Source organism: Tauraco erythrolophus, chromosome 5, assembly GCF_009769465.1.
Source record: "Tauraco erythrolophus isolate bTauEry1 chromosome 5, bTauEry1.pri, whole genome shotgun sequence".
NCBI lineage: Eukaryota > Metazoa > Chordata > Aves > Musophagiformes > Musophagidae > Tauraco > Tauraco erythrolophus.
In genome coordinates, this window is record NC_141469.1 from 53,905,672 (window position 1) to 53,930,258 (window position 24,587).

Below are 24,587 nucleotides of genomic sequence, written 5' to 3' on the forward strand. Positions count from 1 at the left end.
CTAACTGCTGCAAAGTTGTCTGAAGGTTTCTTATCATCATCAGATGACCTGGATTTCCAGTGAGTCTGCACAACATTTTCTCCATCAAGGAACTGCTTGTTTCCTTTTCTTGATATCCTTGAACAACTCTGAGTAGAAGACAAAATGGTATATTTATCTTCCTCATTCTCTTTCCCCTTAGCTAAATCGTCAAATCACGGCTCATGTCCTTTAGACGGTGGTTTTTGACTTTGTACAACTCAGAGGAAAGGAAAGAGTGGAAGGGGATGAGGATTTTTCTGAGTTCGAAGGTGGGGTCAGTATAATGAAAACAGACATTCAGTCAGATACAGAGTTAAGAAGAAAGGTTATAAATATGGTCTTTATATATTTAGACCACTATGTAGAACTAATAAACAAGCAAAGCCATGTTTAGAGATTTGCCTGCTAACAGAGATGGGTCTGCCAACCTATACAAGCAAATAAGTAGTCAGCTATTTATCAAAGGGATGTTCCACAAGCTGTAGAGATCACAGTCTATTTACTGGCGAGCTCCTGATCATTTTAAAAATTAATATGATGAAGTCATGCATTTCAGACTCTGAAGAGTATGGATAACATACAGCACATGTTATGATCATGTTTTGGAGACCAGCAAATCAGTTTTGAATACAGATCAGAAGACTCTGTGTGTGTGTATGCAAACTGTACATTTTATGTTCTGGTGGAAACTTATATTTAATATAAAGAGCAACAAGGTACCATAGATTTTATGAAAAATGCTGGTTGATCTACTAATGGCTCCTCTTTAAAGAAGATTGAAAATCTAAATGGTAGGCTTTTTTTTTTTTTCAGTTTCTTGATATTGCTTTATTATTGAGCAAAAAGGATATACAATATTCCATCTTTGAAGAATATAAGAACCATGAGCATCAGCATGTTAAGTGCAGGTATATATAAATTCCAGAAAACAACCAATTCTGGCCTGTATTTCAGTTAAGAGTTAAGCATTGCTGAAGATGACAGAACTACACAATTAAATTTCTTATGTTTTTGGTCTTTCGATACTGCATTTTAAATGCACATCCAGTGGCTTTATTTTTTACCACATCTCTCTACTTATATTCCAAACTCTTCATTATTTAACATAATTTTGTTCTTTTAATAACTTTTCTTCATTTTCCCATGTTCTTTCTGGATTTTTCCTTAAGGTTTTTATATCAAACTGGAGTTTCTGGAAGACTTGATTAGCTTTAGCCCTTTCCAGATCTTTTACTTTGTGTTTCAGGTCTTTCTTCATGACTTCACTCTTTGTGCCTAATCAGTCTATCAGACTGTCATAGATATTTTTAGACAGCTGGTATCTAGGCACCTATTACTATTAAAGATATTAGAAAGTGCTCTAAAATAATGCTATAAAAAGAAAGATTCATCAGGAGGAGTCGTGCTGCAGAGGTACAAGAAGTGCTGAAAAAGGGCTGGTCATTCCAGCTCGCATGCACTGCAAACCTGCAGGACAAACAGCCTCACCATTAAATGAAGCAAGAAGTAGTGAGCAGGCATAATTCTGTTTTCTATATGATGCCACTTCTGTACAAACAGTGATAACAGGTATTTTACATCAGTGGGTCCACACAGGCACACATAGATAACAGCCTGAGCCGATATTGGGAAGGTGTATGGAGAATCTAATCATCCTACAGAACAGAGTTATGAAGTTGATCAGTGAGGATGAGACACAGTCTCATTTTCTCACCTGTGCCATGTTTGGTCTAGTACAAATCTTTTGCCACATTCTGCTCATGAGTAATACAGTAACACCCACTCCAGTATGGAGAAAGCTGACTACAGCCTGAGGATTCACAATTACATAGACACAGTTCTGCCATAGCTCCAGAAGAGTAACAGATGATATTGCACTACCTGGAGAAGCTCTCATTCCGATATCATCATTATTATCACCAGCTTTTCCATGCAAAGTGGTAAAAAGCATTTATAAGTTGTCGTCAAAGAAAATGCCTGCCTCACACAAAATCAATCCTGATCCTTCCTTTCCTTTTGCTACCAGCACTCCAGCAGCAAAACCTCCTAGTAGTCTTTCCAACTTAGCAGACGTTAGGAAGGATAGGATTTCTTTCATTTTTTTGCTACTTTTAAGTACTTCACAAGAACAGTGCTAGCCATCCTCCTACTGCTTTAGTCTCTCAGGTGTACGAAGAGCTCTCAGAAGCTTCTGTGATGGTGCTGGACAGGTTTCTTTTCTAAACCTGAGGCAACTACTGCTTCTCATCTCCACTTTTCCATCTTTAAAAGAGATGAGATGGCAAAAGGCATCATGGGCTTGAGCTGATATCAGTGAGTAATTATTGCTTGATAAAATAGCACTCAACGGCCTGCCAGTGCTGGTTGGAGGTCAAGAAAGAGATAATCGCACAGCCCTTTTTTGGCCAGGAAAGCCCTGCTGCTGTTGCTTCCTATATGTTTTTTCATCAGAGATGCAGCCAAAGAGTTGCCATCCAAGTGTAAAATTAAGACCCACAAACCCTCAGTCACAGGGTTAGTGTAAGTTCAAGAGGCTCTAAAGCACCTCAAAACACCATCGATTCGTCCAGTGAAAAATCACAAGGAAGATAACATGTGATAGGAATAAGTTCCCAACAGCATGTCAAATTATATTTTGGCCACAGACATACACACACAAAAAAACGATTCAAACAATTTAAAGCAAAATTGCCAGTTCCTTCAAAGTTTCAGAAGTTTCACTACCGCATAGCTTGTTATACTCTCACACTGAAACAGAGAAAAAAAGCTTTCTGTCATTTTTCTGCTCTTATTTGATTTTCCAGCTTTGAATGAAGTTTTCATTGAACAGAATTAGTTGGAAACTGAACCAAAGAATATATCCTTCCTGTACCTGCAGAAGAAGAAACATCTGTCAAAAAATGGATTACTACTCCAATAAAATAATTCCAAACATTAAGTTAATAACTTCTACTTTATTGTCATTTGCATCTAGAGCAAATACTTGCTCATTGTTCTTTTTTAATTTAAAGGACAGTTAAATTAATCTAAGTTCATGCTATTTAGAATTTTACCTGCCTCTCAATTTTTTTTTTAATATCTGTTGGGTTTTACCTGTTTATATATTCATTAAAACTTCCTTGTTCCCATTCTACATATTGGTATTTTTTGCTGTTTTTTGATTGGTAGTTTGATTTCTATTCTGTTTTAGGGTTGTACTTCCATATTGCTGTTTCCCAGTTTGTTGCACTCTGGAACACTACCAAAGTTAATCTTGAAAATTATGAACTAAATTTACCTTTTTAAATATAATAGGGCCATGGACCATTGTCAAGTCTTGTGTGCAAGTGGTTTTGAATGGCTGAATTAATAATATACTAAACTTTTCTCTGTCTTTCGGTAGGCCCCATCTGGTGTCCACAGAGGCAGATGTGGCAGACTTACTGTCTGTAGAGTCTGGTGTGGATATTTTCAGTCCAGAGTGCCTGATATGAATATGATAGCTGTGTGGCAGCACCACAAAGTGATGTTTACCTATCCCATAGCATTTTCTACAGTATAGTGGGAGGCTATATGGGAGACTTGAGGCTGCAGAGTCTGCTAGGATAGTACAGAAGACTAGCTAGTTTAAAGGAAAACAAAGCTTGTTCTGCCTTGCCCATAATTTCTTTTGGAAATAAGAATCATAGAGTGGTTTGGGTTGGAAGAGACCTAGTTCCAAAACCCCTGCCATGGGCAGAGATACCTTCCCTACATCAGGTTGCTCAAAGCCTCATCCAACCTGGCCTTGAACACTTCCAGGGGTGAGGCATCCACAACTTCTCTGGGTAACTCATTCCAGTGCCTCACCATCCTCAGATTGAAGAATTTCTTCGTTAGATCTAATCTAAATCTACTTTTTCAGTTTAAAGCCATTGCCCCTTGTCCTATCACTACATGCCCTTCTGAAAAGTCCCTCTCTAGCTTTCTTGTAAGCTCCCTTTAGGTACTAGAAGGCTGCTAGAAGGTCTCCCCTGAGCCTTCTTTTCTCCAAGCTGAACAGCCCCAACTCTCTCAGCCTGTCTTCATAGCAGAGGTGCTCCAGCCCTTTCGTGGCCCACCAACAGAACACGTCCATGTCCTTCCCATGAGACTCTACTAGGCAGATCCCTGAAGAGGCCAAAGCCTGCTCTCCTGAAGGCCAGGGTAGTGAGCTTACTGTGCACCCTCCTTGCCACCCTAAGTGTCTTGAGCTTCACCATTTCACGGTCACTACAGCCAAGGCTGCACTTGAGCTTCACATTCCCTACCAGCTCCTCCTTGGTGAGAATAAGGTCCAGCGTAGCACCTCTCCTCTATCTGGTTGCTCCACCATTTGGAGAAGGAAGTTATCATCAATGCATTCCAGGAACTTCCTGGATTGCTTATGCCCTGCTTTGTTGTCCCTCCAACAGATATTGGGGTGGTTGAAGTATTGGACCCTCTGTACCCCTCAGAAGGGAGTCATCTACAACTATAACCTGTTTTTTCTTCCTCATGAAGATGATTGTAGCATGGAGGGCAGGTCTTTCTGACTCTGGCAACACCACTGGTGTAGATGAACCATCATCCATTGACTGACCTTCCACATCCAGAGCCTCATACCTGTTATATAAAGGCACCTGGGAAGGAGAGGTGGGCAAGGAAGGGGTTCATCTGCCATCCCGAGCATGGACGTGCCTCCATTCACTCCTTTCCTTTAAGCTACTGCCTTCAGTCTGGTGGGAGGAAGGATACAGGATCCTTTGATCTTTTTTTTTTTTTTTTTTTTTTTCTGGTAGCTGTTCCTGTTTCTGTCTCAGGGAGGGCAGAGATTGGCAAATTATTGTCTTGGAGTCAGGAAGTATGTTAACAACTAAAAAGAGTGAACAGCCAGTGGTCCCATGCTTTGGCTTGCTCTCTAACTTTGCTTCATTTAGCGGTATTAAATGTAACTCTCTTGAAACAAGGGCACACTCTGAAATAGGGCTCTTTAATAACAGTGTGATGTGCAATCATGGCAGGAAATATTCTCAGTGATTTTCTGATTTCTGACCTCCTTGCATAGGTAGGTTTGGATAGGCACAGACTAGCATGTTCCTAGTATTGACATAATCTGTTTGAGCTGGCAACCTTGGACTAGCTGTTGCTGTGAGTCTGTATTGGTGCTCACAGCCCTTTGAATTCTCCTGTCTTGAACATGCATCTGCCCCATTCAGTAGGCAGAATATCTGCTTTCCTCCTGGTTTTGGTAGATACTTTCTGGATTTGAGATAGGCTATTAACATTAATGACTGATGTCGCACCGATGCAGAAAGCATTACTTCTCACCATGTCTGGCATAGGGCATGTAATATTTCAAGTGTCTAGCACTCAACTTGAGAACTGACTGGCTGGGAGTCAGACTGAAGTGCTCAAAGCGTGCACAAAGATCATACAACACTCTCCATGTTCAGATGTGGGATTTGGGCACTCCATGCCTTGTCAAACATCTCATGGAAATTCTGATCTACTAGTGCTTGTTCTCTAGAGTTCATTTAATTAACCCTGTCACCCACTGTGATTTCACAGTCCAAAACAATCCACATATTGTTGCTGCTGTTTTTAAGCTGCTACAAAAATCAGTCTGTCTATCACCTGGCAATTCCGTACTTGCCTAAAGATAAAGGCAAATGTGGCAAATAATCCATATAATCACTTGTTTTTGTAGATGAGGTTATACTAAACATGCCTAAGACATGCCTAAACTGTCAATGCTACAGGTCACTCTCATCCCGTGGAAGTTAAGTTACACAAACTGCCCTTTTCTGCTTATATCATAGCCTTCTGCTTGTAAAAATAAAAACACTCTAGTTTTTGCTTCTTGATCCTTTCTGGTTTGTATTAAAGCATATACATTTTGGAGATCTAAAGCAAAAAAACTGTTTCTATCCAAAACGGTTGCTAAAAGTGTTCTGCTCTCAGTGAAGTAATGTACTGCATGAATTTATTTTACTTAGATTTCTAAATCAGGTAAATCAGTCAGCGTACAGGAAGGTCTAAAATAAAATGGGTAGAGAAGCAAATGATAATGGCAAGAGGAATTCCTTTTTTGGAGGTGTAGAAGGCAGAAAAGTTCAGTCTGCATAAAAGCTTTGGAAGACTACATTCAAGTGAATGGTTATGAAACCCAACATGCTTCTGTAGGAAAGGGATAAATACAACTTTACAATATTGGGAAATCTTAATATGTCAGAGGGGAAAGCACACATTTTCCCTTATGTGCATATTACATAGTAATAACCTCTATAAAATGTATATAAGCCCCTTTGGTAATTACTACTGAAAAGGAGAGGAAGAGGTACCTGCTAGTAGCAACCAGGAAAGCTCTCTGATGTCATGAAAACCTAGATAAGTTATTTAGGAATCTCTATTAGATATAAACAACATGATTTGTAAAACTGTTATAAAAGGCTGTAGCTGCAATGAAACAGTTTATTTCGCCCATTCACCAGGAAAGTCTGATCAGCGTATATTAGTTTCCCTTTGTGCTGTTTCAATTACACTTCATTTTGTTTCCTCTTTTCTTGGCAAACTGTGCTTTCAAATTAGGGCTACATTAGCATGCTCTTCATCTAACTGGTGGTAATCAAATATGTTTTAAAAGCAGATTCCTCCCTTTAAGCTTCTGTTTTCTGTCTAGTAGGTTTTTTGTGACCGATGACTACTTTGCTTAATCACATCCTTATTTATATTTCCACCTTTCTTCCTCACAAAGAACTGAGAAGGTTTAGACAGAAGATACACAAGGCCGTTGGTGGGCATGTCTGAAATACCAGGGTGTCAAAGATTGTTTGCAAAAATGAGGCAGGCTGGTGGAAGCAGGAGGGAGAAGAATCAAACTAGGTCCTGAAGGCCTGACCTGAATTCACAGGGTGCATCCTGGGGCACAGGAGCAAAAAAAAAAAAAGTGAGCTCTTCATAATAACTCAGGTGGTTCTCCAGGTGGTTCAAGAAGTGTGTCTCTTGTACAGCCTTATAAAAACATGTTTGCTCTAGATACCTTACATCATGGCATTAAGGCAGTCAGAAGCACTGAATTTCAAATCTGCTGAGTAAGTTTGTGACAGTTTTTCTCATTATAAAGGAAATGAAGTTTGAGACTGTCAGAAGACTTGAGTTCCCTGTTTGATCCAGATGCTTTTTAGCTGAGCTTCTGAGGTCGAAGGTTTTTATGAAGATAGAATTGAATGCAATCTTAATGTTTAGAGTCTTCCAAGATATGTGCTAGATGTTTGGTCAGTAAATTTTTTTGCATCATTTCATCTTTCATACACACACCATAGCAGTTTCTTATTTTGAATGCTCATTTTAATCCATTTGTATAATTCTGGGATTGCTGGAATATTTCTGTCTTTGTAATGTTAAAAGCTGGATATTAAAGCAAGGCAGATATCAACCTACATTGTAATTATTTTGTTATGGCTATATATTTCTGCTTAGCCTTTTAAGAAACATATTCATAACTATCTTGTATTGCTGTTAATGTAGTTCCATTAAGTTTTGCATTTACTTACTTTCAAAAGCTCCCTTTTGCTCATTTATGACACCTATTGGGCCAGCTGTTACAAATTTGCATTTAAGAACAAAAGACTGCAGTTTGGTGGTACGTATCATCCCACAGAGAAATCTGGACATGTGCATTCATGCGTGAATGCATGCACATGCTTATTGCCTTGATTAAATACCTTACTCACTAATGTCACAGGAACTTCAACTTCAGAACCTGATATGTTGAGTTGTTCAATACTGATAATGTGTATTCAGATTTGCTACCACAAAATAATTCATAAAGCTGAGTCAAGAGTTCATGTTCTGAGTTTAATTTAGAATAGGTCAAAATATGAATTGTTACATTTCCATTTCATCTCTGATGTACTTAATGCACCCATTTTTCAAGCAAAAAGTTACATACATTTCGTTGATGCTTCTGAATATATGATTCTTTTCAAGAGGCCTATGAACTCTCAGAAATTGCTGGAAAACAGGTATAGAGCAACTTCAAAAAAAGGTCAAAAAATGAATTAATTGCTGTCTATTGTCTCTGTGCAAGTCCTGGCAGGTTTGAGATGAGCTGTAGTTTAAGGTTTTGTTGATTATGTCTCTCCTGGAAAACATCATGATTAATGATCATGATGCTAAAGTAAATCTTTTTTAAAGGTCATAGTTAAACAATTAACAGAAACAATGGCCAAGAGTAATAATGAAAAACATGAAAAAAAATCCTTATGACTGAACATTCTCGTGAATTAAATATAAAGAAAAACAGGTCATTAGTAAATAATTAGTTTTAGATTCTGTCCTTATTCATAAACACAAAACTATTGTCCTGGCTGTAACAGTCCCCTGCCAAGACATTGCTTTGGAATTGTTGCTACTTCTAATACCCACCCCTCCATTCCCCCAAAGTTTTAGTAATTTGGAAGAGCAACTAAAATTAGACAGAGCCATACATGAATTACACTGCATACCAACAGTCTCACCATTTCAACGCATTCAGTGCATTTCAATGTGTTGCTGTGTGATACCAGCTGTCCCAGGGAAATTTCTGCGTAAATTCACTATTCATAGATATACTTTCAGTATTTATGTTACAATAGTGTCTAGTTGCCCTCTCTGAGACTAGAGTGCTATAAATTCCTCTAATTAAATGAGAAATAGCTTCTGCTCTTGGAAGGTTACTACTATCTAAATAGAATAGATGGGCAAACAGCAGAAGAAAGGATGTATTGTTAATCACATATTAAAGATGAGAAGCTAAAGCACAGACTCAGGAGATACATGAATAATATTTTCTGGGGAAGAACTGAAGGGAAAAAATCCGCATTTGCACTGACCGAAAACAAACTTCTTTTTTGGTCAAAAAATTAGAAGTATTTATTTTATATCGAGAAGTGTCTTTCAACCAACAAGGAAAAAAAATCTTTTTTTGATAAAAAACGTGGAAAGAAAGAATTAAATTTGCAGGCTATCACTCCATTTCTAAGGAAGATGTGCTCCCTTCTACCCTTCATCTTAGTTATAGATGCTCTCCTAGAATGAATTTTCTCTTTATCTTAGATCCATCTTACCAGTCAAGTTCCCAATCACAGTACTCTTGTGTATGTTGAGGGAAAACAAGATAACTTTCTTTTTTTTTTTTATGTTGACTTCAGTTCTACTTTATTTAAACATCTAAAATATAGAACTCTGCTGTTTGTAGTCATTATTGGAGTTATCTCTCTTTTTCAATGTGTATCTTAGTATTCCATGTAAGATGGAATGGATTCAGTGGAAAGCAGTTGAAAGCAATGTACGCAAGATGTTATGCAGTACCTTAAAGGATAAAAAACCAAATGTTCAAAGTTCCCCAGGATGAGGAGAGAATTGAGAGAGATTTCCAGGAAATTATGTGTTATATAAATGATGGAGTTTACATTCTAATGATTTAGAGAAAGTAGACCTCACTTTCTCTTTTTGTCATCAAAAAAGTTTCAGAATTGCCGGCCTAAGTTCTTCTGATGTTTCTGAAAATTTTGAACTATTTAACCTCCTCCAAATGACAGCTTTTGGTTAAAAGCATTCGAAAGTTTTGGTGAGAAATGAGGTGATTTTCTCAAGTCACATGTGGAGTTACTGGTAGGGATAGAATATGAAGCATGTGTTTCTGTGCTCTAGTCCATATCAATTGACCATTGATTATTGAATTCAAGGTTCAGAAAATGTGGCTTATAACTTAAAAAAAATAATAATTACAATTTCATGAATCTTCTCTTAATTCAGGTTTCTCACAGATGTCAGCTATCATTTTATTATCTAACTTTCTGTTCCATTTGGATTTTTCATGTCGTATCAAAGACAGTCATGTCTGACTCCAGAACCAAAACACAGCATGACTAAGAAAAGAGTAAGAATCCTTTTTAACTTCAAAGTCTTGAATGGCATGAAAATTTGTTTCCAAGGAAACTGCGAATTTTACTTTGGCAGAGGCTATACCACAAAGAAGGTGTAAAAGCCATCTCGTAAATAGTGTCTACAGATGTAAAAGCCATGTACAGGATTCTTTGGTTTAGTAGTCCCATCCTTCCCAACATGGAACAGAAGTGAGGCTAATTTCTTTCTTCCCATATACATGAACCAAAACAGACAACAATTCTCCAGTGTCAAAAGGTAAGAAAATCAGAATCTAAGTATTACTGCTTTCCATGAAAGATATAACTAAACCTGAAACTATTTCCAGAAATCACAGTAAGGCCCATTCTCCTCTATGGAAATAATGAAAATCTAGAATATCTCCATCTTTTCAGCTAGAATCACATTCTTGCCTTTATTCATAGATTTTGACATGCTGAAAAGAGCGATCACCAGTAAGAACACATGTCTGTCTACTAAAGGTTAGTGTTATACTGATTCGCATTAGCTGAAAAGTTGATACCTAGATTATGGTGTCTCCAGTATTATTCAAAATACACCTACTTTATAGCATATCACTAAATGGCACTAAAACCAAGTGCCTAATTGTAAAGAAATAAAATGTTTATGTTCTCTATGATTTTTCTTACCAAAAAAAAGTCCCAATAGAAGATCTCTGCTGAGAATACATTTTTGCATACAAAACCTCTCTCTTCTATAAATTGCTGTAAATTCCTCTTCTTCCCCAAATTATTCCCAAAACCAATTCATTTAGCATGACGTTACAGCAGTAATTAACAAAATGATGAGTCAGTGCTTTCATTTGTCTGCAGCATGGTGAGATTATACAGTACACTTTTATCTTCTTGCTATTTTTCCCTAATTTCTATTGTGTCCTTCAGTTTACTAATACCTTGGATTAGGTGAACCAAACTCTCGGAGAGTGGAAATACTCCCTATCTTAAAGAAGCAGCAACGCAGATTTACACCTTTTCTGGAATCAGTTATAAAATCCCAATCAGATAAGATTTCTCTGAATACTGAAATATTCTTGGATTCCTCTAGAGTTAAAGAAAGTGTCCTGTATATTACACACAAAAATTAAAACTATTGCACAAATCATATTATTTCTGAAGAGTCAACTACTCTTAATATGAACTCCATGTTCCCCTAGTAATAGCTCCAGCACTATCAGCTCGTTATACCCTTTTCATTCTGCTAACTTCTTGCCACAGTTGCATGTAAACCTTATTTCAATTGTGCACTGATGTTAACTATTCCTCTGATTAACTCAGAACAGAGAATGACTCTCCATAACAGGTTTAACCTTGTGCACAAGCAGTAACTAATGAGTGAACATCTTCAGAAACTCTTGTCTTTACAGCTAAAAGTCTGCCCTCTAAGTCACTGATGTTTTAGTGATAGATACCAAGCCCACTTATCATTCAAGTCAAGAACCCTCATCATTAGTAGCACTGGGAATAAACATTCATCATGTAGGCTTTATTGTCTGCAAGGGCTGCTTCTATGTGCTTAGTTTTTAAAGCTCTCTTTAAAACAATTTGGCTTGCATTGCAAAGTGAGTGAGTAAAAACATTACCTTTCTTATAAGATGGCAAGTGCTATATTTTGCAATCTGGCATCTAGATCATACCTCTCATAGGCTTCACTGACAAAGATATAAATATTCTCCTGAAAGCAATGAGTGCCCGAGACAGAGAGAGCAGAAGTCACTACATAGCAAAGAGCATTTACAATTTGGGTTGTTTGGTTGGTTATGTCTGGAATACATGTAGTTACCTGAATATCTTATGGAAAGATCTAAATCTTCGTCCTATGCCCTTCTCACTGGAAGACCCTCAGACAATAAAAAGCAATTTCTTATAAAGAGTTAAAAATTTGTTTTGTTCTATACATTAAATGATTCTTTTTGATAAGGATGAAATTACAGCTTTACCCCTAAGTAGCCTGATTAAATGACCTAGATTTAAATCACTATCCCAAAAATTGTTGATTAACATCATGAACACTAGTCTCCTATTAGCTGGTGCTTGTCTGTCCCAGAATGACACTCCTTTTTATGAAATTCCTGAAAAAACATCCCATATGAAATACCATCTTCAATAGATGAAACCACATTTGAAATGGAAATAGCAACCCTAAGCCATTGCTGCCTTCTGTGCTCCATTTGGAGCTGCCAATAGGTTCCATCACATTGGACAGTTACTGGAACTTCTCCTTTTTCTCTACAAAAAGTTTCCAACTCAGACTGTTACATAACTGTGTAAACAAAGAAGGAAAACATAGCCTCAAGGCCTTAAAAATTTAAAATCCTATTTTGAGAGGAACAGCTTTAACCCAATGCTCCATTAAGGTCATTATGAAACAGCATATAGATAACTGGGATACACCACATACTCTAAAAAAAAGTCATTATGTGGGAGATTATTAATTCCAGAAGACTAATAATTTGGTAATCTCCTTGTTCCTTTCTCAAATAGCTCAGTGCATCTCTCCAGCTTGGCACTGAAGAACAAGGACAATGTTTTAAAAAGTGTGTGCAAGGGCCTGGCTGACTTCTTGGCTGAATCAGCAGCACAGGTGGGACCTAATTCCAGGCAAGGCAGTGGCCTCGTATAACACAGAAGCCACAACATAATTTTATGTGAATAAAAATTCAAATGAGGCACTCCTGTAAGCACTGTTCTTTGCTACAATTTTAAATGCTTTTTAAAAAATATTCTGCCATTCATATTAATTTTATTGACATTTGCTGTAACTATAAATGAAACAGTTAAAGAGCTGGAGGCATTCTTCTGAAGTTACTGTCAGCTGTGAAGAATATGGTAAAGCTTGTGAAATTATTCCCTTTAGTGATCTCAAGACTTGTTTCGGAGAGAATGAAGTGTATCTTGTCCTGTACAAAGTGGGGAATAATTTCTGAGGAAAATGCTTTGAGAGGAGATATTTATAATGATAGTTGGAATATGACTCAATAATTTCCTAATTGTGTGGAAGTAAAACACGAAAGTAAACAAGAAGAGCAGATATAAATTGTTATCAATCTATGCTGCGGATTTCATTTAAAACAAAAGCCAGATCTTCACTTGAATGAAATGTCCATTCTGCTGCAGCTAGGAGGAAGGTAGCTGTCCTGGGTTTGGATGGAATAGAGTTAACTTTTTCACAGGAAGATGAAAGAGGAGGAAATTCGAAGGCAGCTGACCCAGCTTGGCCAGGGAACTATTCGACATGCTCAGAGTATGTATCGGGGGGCTAGCCGGGGGACCGGTATTCACTTCATGAGTTGGGAGCTGGCTGAGCCGTCGCAGCACTTTTGTATTGTTCTTGTACTAGTATTATTGTAATTATTATCCCTTATCATTTTCCTTGTATTGTCCTATCAAACTGTCCTTATCCCAACCTGTCAGTTTTGCCTTTCTCTCCTGATATTCTCCTCCCCAACCCACCGAGGGGTAGGAGTGAGCAAGCGGCGGCATGGTAGCTTAGCTGCTGGCTGGGCTAACACACGACAGTTGCCCATTTATAGTCACACTATTCCAGAGTTTGCTAAGGACAATTTAAGTGACAAAACTTCAACAGCTCAGAGTTATTCTATTTTATTTTAAGCTGCAAATACTTCAGTTTTTCTCAAAGCAGTCACCTTAGTGCCACCGTGTCTGTTCTTGCCTCATGTACACGTCAGCACAACGCTGCCCGCTCCCCAGCCAGGGAGACGGTGTGTGTTCTTCGCTGGTCCTGTCACACTCCCTCATTCCTTCTCCCATTGGCTGGATCTGATGGTGGAGAGCGACTCTGAACTATCTGAATATTTAAAAGTGGTTTTATGGGCCAGCCAGGTCATAGACCACTGCTGTTAGCGAAGAAGCTGCAGCATTGCATACACAGCAGTGTATATCCCTCACAACCTGTGACCACGAGGAAAAGGAGTTCTCTAATCACAAGATCCACCAATAATGTAAGTCAAAGATGTCAAAATGTATGAAGCTTCTAAGATATTGTTTTCCATATATTAATACTACAGGGCAGTAGACTTTTCTATTCGGGCCCTTTTAAAATTTTTAGTTGTGCTGTAATAGTTATTGCTTCTATCTTCTCCTTAACAAAGGAACCTTTCTGAGAAATGGAATCCCTAGGGTTTTCTGGGAAAGTTTCCACCTTTCATTTAAGAAGTCAGAAACCAAACAGCACAATGTTTGCAAGCCAAGAGGAAGAAGCATGTGCTAGTATTATCCCTCCAACCTTCTACCTTACTGCTGCAACAGATTCAGAGAATAAAGCACCTAAAGTATGCCGAGAAGTGATCCTTAAAATAAAAGAGCTGAGGTTTATTCTCTGGAAATTTTAACAGTTAACATTTCACCTGTTTGGCAATGCCATTATTGAACTGGCATCATGCCCTCACAGAAAGAATATTCAAAAGTTCCTGTGCAGAAGCATGACTAGCAGAAATAATATTTTTTTATATATATACACCCATGCATATGTATGTGGTTTCTATTCTGATGAATATTGGCAAGATATTAAGTATAGAAATATTTTAAGGATTTGTTTGCGGGTGTTTTGGGTTTTTTTGCTATGTAGAGAGCATTTACTCTAGCATTACTTTAGTAACTTTGTATAAGACTTTCATCATTTAAAGCAGAATTCTATATGAATGTAATCAACGTGCATCCTTTTTCATAAAACGTAGTGGTTTTTTTGGGGGGAGGGAACTGTTGTTTTTTGTTTGATGGTGTATATTCACATACAGAGAGACTGAAAAGCAGATCAAAAGTTTACTTATGTCTGTATGTCCATCTTTATTTAATAGTAGAATGGGAATGATACAGCTAATTGCTACCCTTTTCCTGTCTCCACAAAAGGAGTTTGACATTTTCTAATGAGGAAACATAAGTAGGATATTAAACCTATGTAGCTGTGGTGCTGTACCTGACTGGATTTAATGCATCTTCTTTGTCCCATTATCTTTCTGACGTGGCATGGTCCAGAACGTTGTATTCTTTCACATAGATGCAGAAAACTGTATTTTCAGTACTGAAGATCCATATCCTCCAATTCATTCTATATATATATATATTTTGACATTTGTTTACACTGTATCTCTGATTTTCATAGCTGGTGTTGAGTTTTTCTTCCAGGGTCTATACATTGAAAAATTAAATGTCATTCAGTTTATCTCGTCATATCATCTGCTAATGCCCTGGTTTCATTGTACATTCATTGACACTGCTGATTTCATCCAGCATCAGCTTTCCTGCTGGAGAATTTTCCTGTTGTACAGTTTGTTTCAGAGTTATTACTATATATTTTTCCTATATGAAAAACCCATGTAAAAACAACGCATGAGGGAGGAGAGAGGGATGACTTACTGAAAGGTTTTAGTTGTACATGTCTGAGATTTATATTCAACAGAACAGTGCCCTTACCATAAGGTACATCTGCATTGCCCTTGAGTAAATCACCTGCTGTGTATCGGTAGACTTGGAATGCTTACTATGTTGTTACTAATTTAATTAATGAAAGAGTCAAGCACATTTTTGGATCAAGCCTTGGGGTATTTGTGATTTTTCAGTGCGAAATAGACCTTCTGTGTGATCTGTGGTCATTATTCTTACCCCTTGCCCTCAGTGTAGCCTTTGCCCTCCGTGACCAAGCAATCTTCTTGTGGCAGATGTAGAGTTTTCAGAGCAGTAATTGTTTGTATGCCCTTATGGATATTACATTGAATTATGCATCAGTCTCTAATTTAAACTTAACCTACTGATACTTTTCCCCTCTTGCAATCTCTATAAAAACTTGATCTGCATGTGGCGGAGCTGTTGTAGCTGAAATTGCTGTTGCAACTGAGCTAGCACTGGTGTTTGCTTCCACATAAATATGTTATCTATTGAAGCTTTCCATTGAGATGATGTAATTTTTTTGTGACGAGGTAATTTTTTTGTTGTTTTCACATCTCCTTTAAAATATTTTGACTTCTTAAAAATTTGGATGTTCATCTACTTTACCTGTTTTCCCACGGTTTCAAAACACCACTTCATTTTCCTTTCCCTTTCAGACATGCAAACTGGCTGTTGGTTTATACCGTTGCTTTTGTGGTAGACTAAAAGCTACTTAAAATTCTGCATGTAAATCTTGTCCCTATTTAATTATAAACAGAACTTGAGGACTTTTTCAACTGTTTTAGAAATATGTACTACTCCCTGTAAATAAAACAGCAATAATTCTTTGACTCGGGAGATTTTATTTCAAATATAATCCCGGCTCAAGTAATTTTATACATATCACAAACATAGGTAACAATTTCTTACTTTCTCATTAAACTCAGATGCTCTGACGTCTTCCATTTAGTTGCAAAAATGTGTGTCACATGCACTTCTATCTTTCATGACAACACTGATTTTTATCTCTTCATCTGGCACATCATACTAAATGTCTTTATCTTTTTCTCCAGTAACATTAGGCAGTAACAAAATGCATCTCTGTATGCTTTCATAACTCAATCTATATGCAAAAGGAGTAGTTTCTACTTTCTTAGAAGGTGTGTTCCTCCGCGGTTCCTTCCTAGCAGTCACGTTTTAGTTGACTTGGGTTACTTCGGCATTTTTAAAAGTGTGTGTCATGCTTTGGTATTTTTATTTCGATGCTGCAATGATTTAGGAACTGTATCTATTAATTCATCTTGAGATTATGATCTCTTTTTTCTTTACAAGAAAAAAGCCATATATTGATATTTCCTTTCCTCTTGTTTTTCATTTTCCATTTGGACCAAAATTATTAAGATGTTCCAACAAAGTATAACAGTGGGTCAATGACCTAAACATAAGATAAGCTAGACAGTAACTTCCATTAATAGTGCTGGGAGAAAGCTGATAAAATCACCTTAGAAAAGAATTTTTCTGGTAAATGTCTGTTGTTCCCTGCAGCAGGCTTGTTAATGAACTACACCACAGCTGGAATACAAAGTATAAGGCTAACCTATGCCATTTGCTATTTTTGGCTGCTTAAATCTAGATAAGATCTATCTGATTGAAATGTACCCCTTCTGAAAGTAGGGTTCTTTACCCTGCAAAGGAAAAATACCTGATTATGCCTGTGTTTTCCTCTGCTTTAACTTTTAAGCACAGCTAACAGATTAAGTAGCCACAGAAGTCTACCTGCCTCAGTGTTTTGTTTGTGCATAACAGAATAGATAAATTTATAATAAAGGCAGAAGCTTTTGGTATGATGTAAAATGCACTGGGATGGGACTTGTGAAACATTACTGGATTTCAGGCTGAAATTGTTAGGAAGGATTGTGCTGAAAAAAAATCTCTATACTCCCCACTGGCCTGAGTGTTGTCTTACCCCCCATCAGAGCTCCAAAACAAAACAGTTAGCAACTGAGCACTCCACTGAGTCTTCTGACAATAATTTCATGCAAAGAAACGTAATCTTAAGAAAGAACTCTCTTCAATTTTTTTACCATGATATCTGTCTATAGAATGTGATATTGCCTTATCTTTTAACTTTGTAGTGACAAATATGAAAATCTGTTTGCATTTTCACTACAAGAACAGAAATGATGAATATTTAAAACAGATTGAGTCTACAGGGCATAAATTACCATTTGGCTAAACTGTACATAAATGCATTTTGGTTTTTTTTTTAATTACTGCTTGTTTAAAATAATTAATTTAAAATAATTATATGCATTGCTTGCATTCCCTTAGTCTTAATACTTATGCTATGCTCTTGCTTCATTACATAAACCATTTCTAGATACTCATGGTTTTAATGTTGTTAAAATAGTTGCTTGGAGATCACACTTGATATTAAGCATAACTCTATTAACATTTAACAAGAATCAAATTCTAAACATCTCAGGAACAAAACTATTTCACAAGTCTGTTTATGGGCAAAATTTTACACACTAAATGCTTTCCTTGAGCGCTGGTTACAGCTAGGAAATTTTTCTCTTCTGATATGTAATAAATTAACTTGCACCTTTTTTTAAAAGAAGAGCATATAGAAGTCCTGTACAGTGAAGATCACTCTATTATAAATATTCTGTGTTAATAAATCTACAGAGGAACTTTGTGTGTAAAGGAATCAAGAATTTTTTAGGAGAAATATTAAAATACTTAGTTAGATATTAAAACAATATTTTGTTTATAACAAAGGAATTTTGAAGTTACACACACAATTTTGGCCTTATATACTCATCTTGTGTATGGCATATGACTGTACTTTATACATTGATTCTTCAGTAGCGCAAATGGAAAATTTTAAACAATACAGGCATCACACACAGGCACTGAGCAAGATGATAGAGAACAAGGTAATTGCTGTTGCATTTTTACATTACAGAGAATCAGGTATGACAAAGTAAAAGAGTTGACTCAAAACCAGGAATATATTTTTTAATGTTATTTGTTAATGTCTGCTAAAGAAGAAAACGGATGAGTGTGTGTGTTGCAAAAAAGTGAACACATAATGAGCTATAGTATTCAAGACTTTCATAGTTCAATTAGAACTCAAATAAGAACATACTGGCCTGGGTGGCGAAGTAGGTCAATAACGTTCTGTCTTGTCTCAGAAATGGTGTGACCAGCAGGACTAAGGAAGTGATTGTCCCTCTCTACTTGGCACTGGTGAGGCCACACCTTGAATACTGTGTTCAGTTTTGGGCCTGTCATGACAAGAGAGACATTGAGGTGGTGGAACACATCCAAAGAAGGGAAACAAGGCTGATGAAGGGTCTGGAGCACAAGTCTTATGATGATCAGCTGAGGGAACCGGGGTTGTTTAACCTGGAGAAAAGGAGGCTACAGGGGAGACCCTATCACTCTCTACAGCTACCTGAAAGGAAATTGTAGCAAGGTGAGTATCAGTCTCTTTTGTCAAGTAACAAGTGATAAGTCAAGAGGAAATGGCTTCAAGTTGCACCAAGGGAGGTTTAGATTGGAGATTAGGAAAAATTTCTTCACCCTAAGGGTTTGTGAAGTGTTGGAATAGGCTGCCCAGGGAAGTGGTTGAGACACCATCCCTGGAGGTATTTAAAACACGTATAGATGTGGTGCCTAGGGACATGGTTTAGTGGTGGACTTGGCAGTGTTAGGTTAACGGTTGGACTTGATGATCTTCAAAGTCTTTTCCAACCTAAATGATTCTATGATTCTATGATTCTACATATTTCAAATAAGAACTTTTGACCTGTGATATTTAACAATATGAATCTGGTAAACATACTTTCAGGAAGCTTGAAAAACATATCTTTATTTGGAAACTAGAATAAAAATTATCTTCCTGCCTTGTTGCTTAGTGGAAATAAAGTTAACCGTTCAAACAAAAATGTTTTTTTAAGGGTGATTTGTGAAGTAATGCATAGTAGTTTTTCAAGTCTTCACTAGTGTACAAAAAGAAATGCTCATGAAATTGAGGTTGATCCTTTTGAACATAACAAAGTACTTTTTACATTTTAAAAGTGTGAGCTTGCAGTTCTTTCCCATGCAAACTGTAACTTTGAAAATGCAGACTAGCCTAAGTTGAAAGCATAGCCTGAAAGCAAATCATTACCTTTCCATAAAATTAAAAAGATTTTCCTGCTCTCCCACTAATAGCCTTATCCTTCAGGAATGACATTTAAGAGCTATGAAGGCCCTATTTATGTTTTTGTATTCAAAAACTTATTTCAATTTTCTTTAGTTCCATGAAGGTATAGAGATTTCACAGAAACGAAAATTGAATCTGCTAAACCTTTATTATCTGCTTTGCTTTTTTCTTTTTTCTTTTTTCTTTTCTTTCTTTTCTAGGGGGTGGAGTCTTGTAAAGGGGCCTAGTAGGTTGTTGTGAGATGCTTCACTCTTCCAGGAAAAAAGAGCTAAGGAGTAGCTGATACTAAACCCTTAGTACCACAAATTCCAACCATCTTAAAGCTTCTCTGAGAGATTGAGCTTCCAGGACCATATAAATTTAAATTAGAATTTTACATTACGTAACAAGGTTCTACAGTGAATAAGGAGGTGAACTAAAAGATGTGATCCTGCTTGCTCTAAAAAAAGACAAAACAAATTAGTCTTACTCACAAATCCACTATTCAAATCTATTAATTTTCAGTACTTGGCTTAATATTTTTACATGGCTGAGATTGTCGGGGGAGATCCTGGCTACTACAATAGAAAGCACCTGTGCCTTGTTAGGACAGGTGCTGTGAGTCACGTTGGTCAACCGGAAACCACGTGACTCATGGAGGTTTAAAGGTGGGGCACTCCCAGGAGGGAGTGGGGCATTTCCCTCCTGGAGTTTGGAGTGGCAGGAGCCCCCTAGAGAGTGAGAGTTGGAGCTCTCTGTTGAACTAAGATAGCGGTGAGTTTAGAAGAGCCTTCTGATTGTGGAATACATTGTGGTCGCAACAGCCGTTTGGTTGCGACCCATTGGAAGAAGACACAGGCAGTCCGTGACATCTGGTGACCCCGATGTGATTTGGTGAAACGTGAACCGTCTGGACTGCAGGGTGAACTGTGGTGGAGATAAAACCTAGTGAAGCTTGAGAGCGGCAGGAGCTGTGGATTGACCAGTTTTGACCTAGACACCTGGAACAAGGTGAGCCGCTGGGAATGGGCATGAGACAGAACTTTGTAAAGGAAGGCCAGACTTTTGCATTTCTTGAATCTGCGATAATGGCTGCGGGGGCCAATATAAGAAGCAAGGATCTATATAATTTACTCAACTGGGCGGCGGAGCGTGAAGACCTAGTGAGTCTCAGTGCCTCCTTTAACCTAGAGCTTTGGAAAAAAATGGGGGATAAGTTGCTTTGTGAAGTAGTCTTTGAGAATGAGGACTTAACCAAAACTGACCTATTGCGTACATGGGGGGCCTTGGATAATATAATTCAAGCAACAGATTATGTATCAATGGGCAAAGGTTTTGAAGAAGATGATGAACTGTCTGAGGGAGGATTGGCCTCAGACGGCATGGACAGTGAATCAGGTCTATCTTCACTGTTCAAGGATATCAAGAAAGTTGTGGGGACTGTGCAGGTTCTCTGCCCCACCCTGCAGGAGGTGTTAAAACGTCCCCCACCCTTTGCCCCAACAGCTCCCCCTTCCCCTGTTATTATGCCTACGGCTCCACCATTTGAGCAATTGGCCCCACCCTTGGCAACTTCATATCCCACAGTATCTGGTTATCTGGCCCAGGTACGTTTGGAGCAGCCAATAATACTACAGCAAGTTATGACACTGTTACAAGGAGTATCTCAGCAGTTGGCAGCTGTAGTGGAGATACTGCATCAGGCTATGACCCCCCCTGTAGCAAAAGAAATTTCAGGAGAAACCTCCAAGACAAGTGCTAAGGAATTACCACCGGTTTCTCCACCAAGGGAAAAATCACTAGAATCTATCTGTTTATTAAATCCAAACCCCTTGGGAACCCCTACAGCAATAGTTCAACGCCGTGACCCGGTCCGTTTTTGGAACGAAATAAAAATGAAAGCAATAGAGGCTGGGGATTGGGACTTGGCTCAAGTCTTGGGGCTGCCAGTCAATAACGAAAAATCATCCATGATGGAAATAGGGGAAAGGCCAAATGTATTCCCTGTGGAATTGACCCTCCCGGGTTCTAACCAGCCCAATCAATACCTGGGCTGGTCATGGAAAGTCGTACGAGACATACAAAAAGCGGTAGCACAGTATGGGCCAAACTCCCCAGCAGTAACACAATTATTACGATTACTAAACTTGGAAATATTGGTGCCGTATGACTTTCAACATCTAGCTCAGATTATGTTCCAGCCGGTACAACGCTCCATTTTTATGAGCACATGGAGGCAGTTGGCTGACCGTCAGGCACTACAAAATATACAGTTACCCCAAGGTGACCCATGTTATGCCGTAGGTGCAGATGTCCTGATGGGAACGGGTCAGGTATTTAGTAATCCGGCGGTACAGGCCCAATGGTATCCCCAAATTCTTGGGCAAATCAAACAAATAGGAATGCAGGCCCTCATGCGGACCATAGAAATGGCGAAACCCCAAGCGAGGTATTCTACAATTAAACAAGGAATCAAGGAGCCTTTCTTACAATTTGTAGAAAGATTGCAAGGGGCTATAGAAAAACAAGTTTATGACGGCAATCTACGGGCCCTGTTGACAAAACAACTCGCAAGGGATAACGCCAACACTGACTGCCGAAGAGCTATTGAAGTACTCCCAGGGGACCCCTCCCTAGAGGAGATGGTCATTGCATGTGCTAAGGTCGGGTCCGTGGAACATGAAATGACCGCGCTAGCAACCACCTTGATGGCCTCAGATAATAAACTGAAGTGTTATAAGTGCGGGAGAATAGGTCATCTCGCAAAAAACTGCAAATCCAATGGCCGGCCGAGGAGCAGCAGAAAGAGAAAGTATGCACAGATGTCTTATACTCCAGGCAAGCCCTTTGCGGGAACACTGCAACAACCGCAAACTAATCCGGAAAAGACCCCTGAAGGAATGTTGCGGCAGCCGCAGATTAAGCAGCCAGAACAACCAGGGTGGATGTATCCAACCTCATCAGAACAGTGGATATATCCACCACCGACATGGTATGACAGGAAAACATAAGAACGACTCCCCCACGGTTTTGTTCCAAGGCATCTGACAAATGGCGATGAAAAATGGAACTGGAACATTGGAAAGCCCTAAAGGCTACCAGGTGTTTGTTTCTTTTTTTTCAAAAAAAGAAAGGGGGAATTGTCGGGGGAGTTCCTGGCTACTACAATAGAAAGCACCTGTGCCTTGTTAGGACAGGTGCTGTGAGTCACGTTGGTCAACCGGAAACCACGTGACTCATGGAGGTTTAAAGGTGGGGCACTCCCAGGAGGGAGTGGGGCATTTCCCTCCTGGAGTTTGGAGTGGCAGGAGCCCCCTAGAGAGTGAGAGTTGGAGCTCTCTGTTGAACTAAGATAGCAGTGAGTTTAGAAGAGCCTTCTGATTGTGGAATACATTGTGGTCGCAACAGCCGTTTGGTTGCGACCCATTGGAAGAAGACACAGGCAGTCCGCGACAGAGATATACAATGTTTTTTTAAATTTTTTTATTGGCTTCTCACTGCTTAGTTTGATGTAAAGAGAAGTATTCAGGACATAGAGTAGTTAACTGTTAAATTGGGGCATTAGGTATATAACTCTGCATTCAAGATTGTAATAATGTCAGGAATTGCTTCCTGTTTGAAGATGAATGCAAAAGTGGCAGTTTGATGTGTTGCAAGTTTCAGTACTATAATTGCATTGCTGAGATGGAAAAGACATCTTAGTTGAGCTAGAAATGAGTGGTATAGTGAGTAACAGTAACAGAATGTCTCATACCAGCCTTCTTGGTGGTCCAGCTTTCACCTGCATTCTGCTGGTCTTTGAAATGTTGGCTAAAAGCTTTCTTTCCTTTTAATAGGATAAGATCAGGAAAGGATAGAGTAGAGATTGCATGTCTTCTTGAACTCAGTAGTCACGAAATGAGTAGTTTCTCAAGAAGACAAACAGAAGAAGGACTGGAGAAGTAGAAGATTATGTAAAAAGAGCTCAACGGAAAGGCTAAAATAAAAAATTAAGAAGAGATAGAAAAAAAGCAAAATGTTTATCTGATGAAAAGGAGTGAAAGCCCATCATATGAAAAATATCTGTCATGGTTTGATGTGGAGGGGGGGGGGTGGTGCTGGTGGCAGGAGAGGGGTTTTGCTCCCTGCGACCTCCCCGGTTTTGGAACCGGGTTAGGCTTAGTTCTGGCCACCAGATCAGACTGCCATCCCCCTCGGGGTTGAGCCAATAGGGCACCTCTGCGAATTGCCCTATTTAAGTCAGGACAAAGGAACTGGAAAAGGTGCTTTGCCCAGGATCGAGGAGAGAAGGGAGGAGGGCACTGCCCCCGCTCCCTGGCTCCCGGCCGGGCAGCTGCCTGCGTCGGGCCGGCGCCGCCCACGGAGGATGGCGGCGGCAGAGCCGGCTGGGAACTCGGGGGCACCCCACTCCCGGGGTGCCCACTGGGCTGAGTTTACCTGGAGAGGACTGAGATCTGAGAGAAACAGCCGCATCGACAGCAGGTCAGTGAGGATGGAGCGGGAGGAGGTGTGCCGGAGCCGAGTTTCCCCTGCGGCTGATGGTGAGATAGCAGGCGGCCCCCCTGCAACCAGGACGGCCTCGGTGGAGCAGAGACCCACTTGCAGCCCGTGGGGAGAAGATGCCTGAGCCTGAGGATGGTCGTGTTGGGGTGCACGGCAAGGCAGAGAGGCATCTGGAGTCTTCGTGACGACCCACGCTGGAGCGAGTGGCTACAGCTCCCTAAGTACCCGAGACTGTGGTAAAGCCCACACCGGAGCAATCTGTGGGGAAGGATTGTTTCCAGTGGGCTGGACTCACGTTGGAGAAGTTTGTGGATTTTTCCTCGTGGGTAGGGGATCCATTGGAGCAGGGGAAAAGGGTGTAAGGACTCCTTCTCCTTTAAGAAAGAAGCAGCAGTAACAGCACGGAATGAACTGACCTGCACTCCCCCAGTCCCTGCCCCCTGTGCTGCTGGGGGGAGGAGGTAGAGCCAGGAGGAAAAGGAAAGCGGGGGGGGCAGGTGTCGGTTTTAAGATCTGGTTTTGTTTCTTTCTGTCCTCTCAAGTAATCGGTTTTTGTTTCCCTT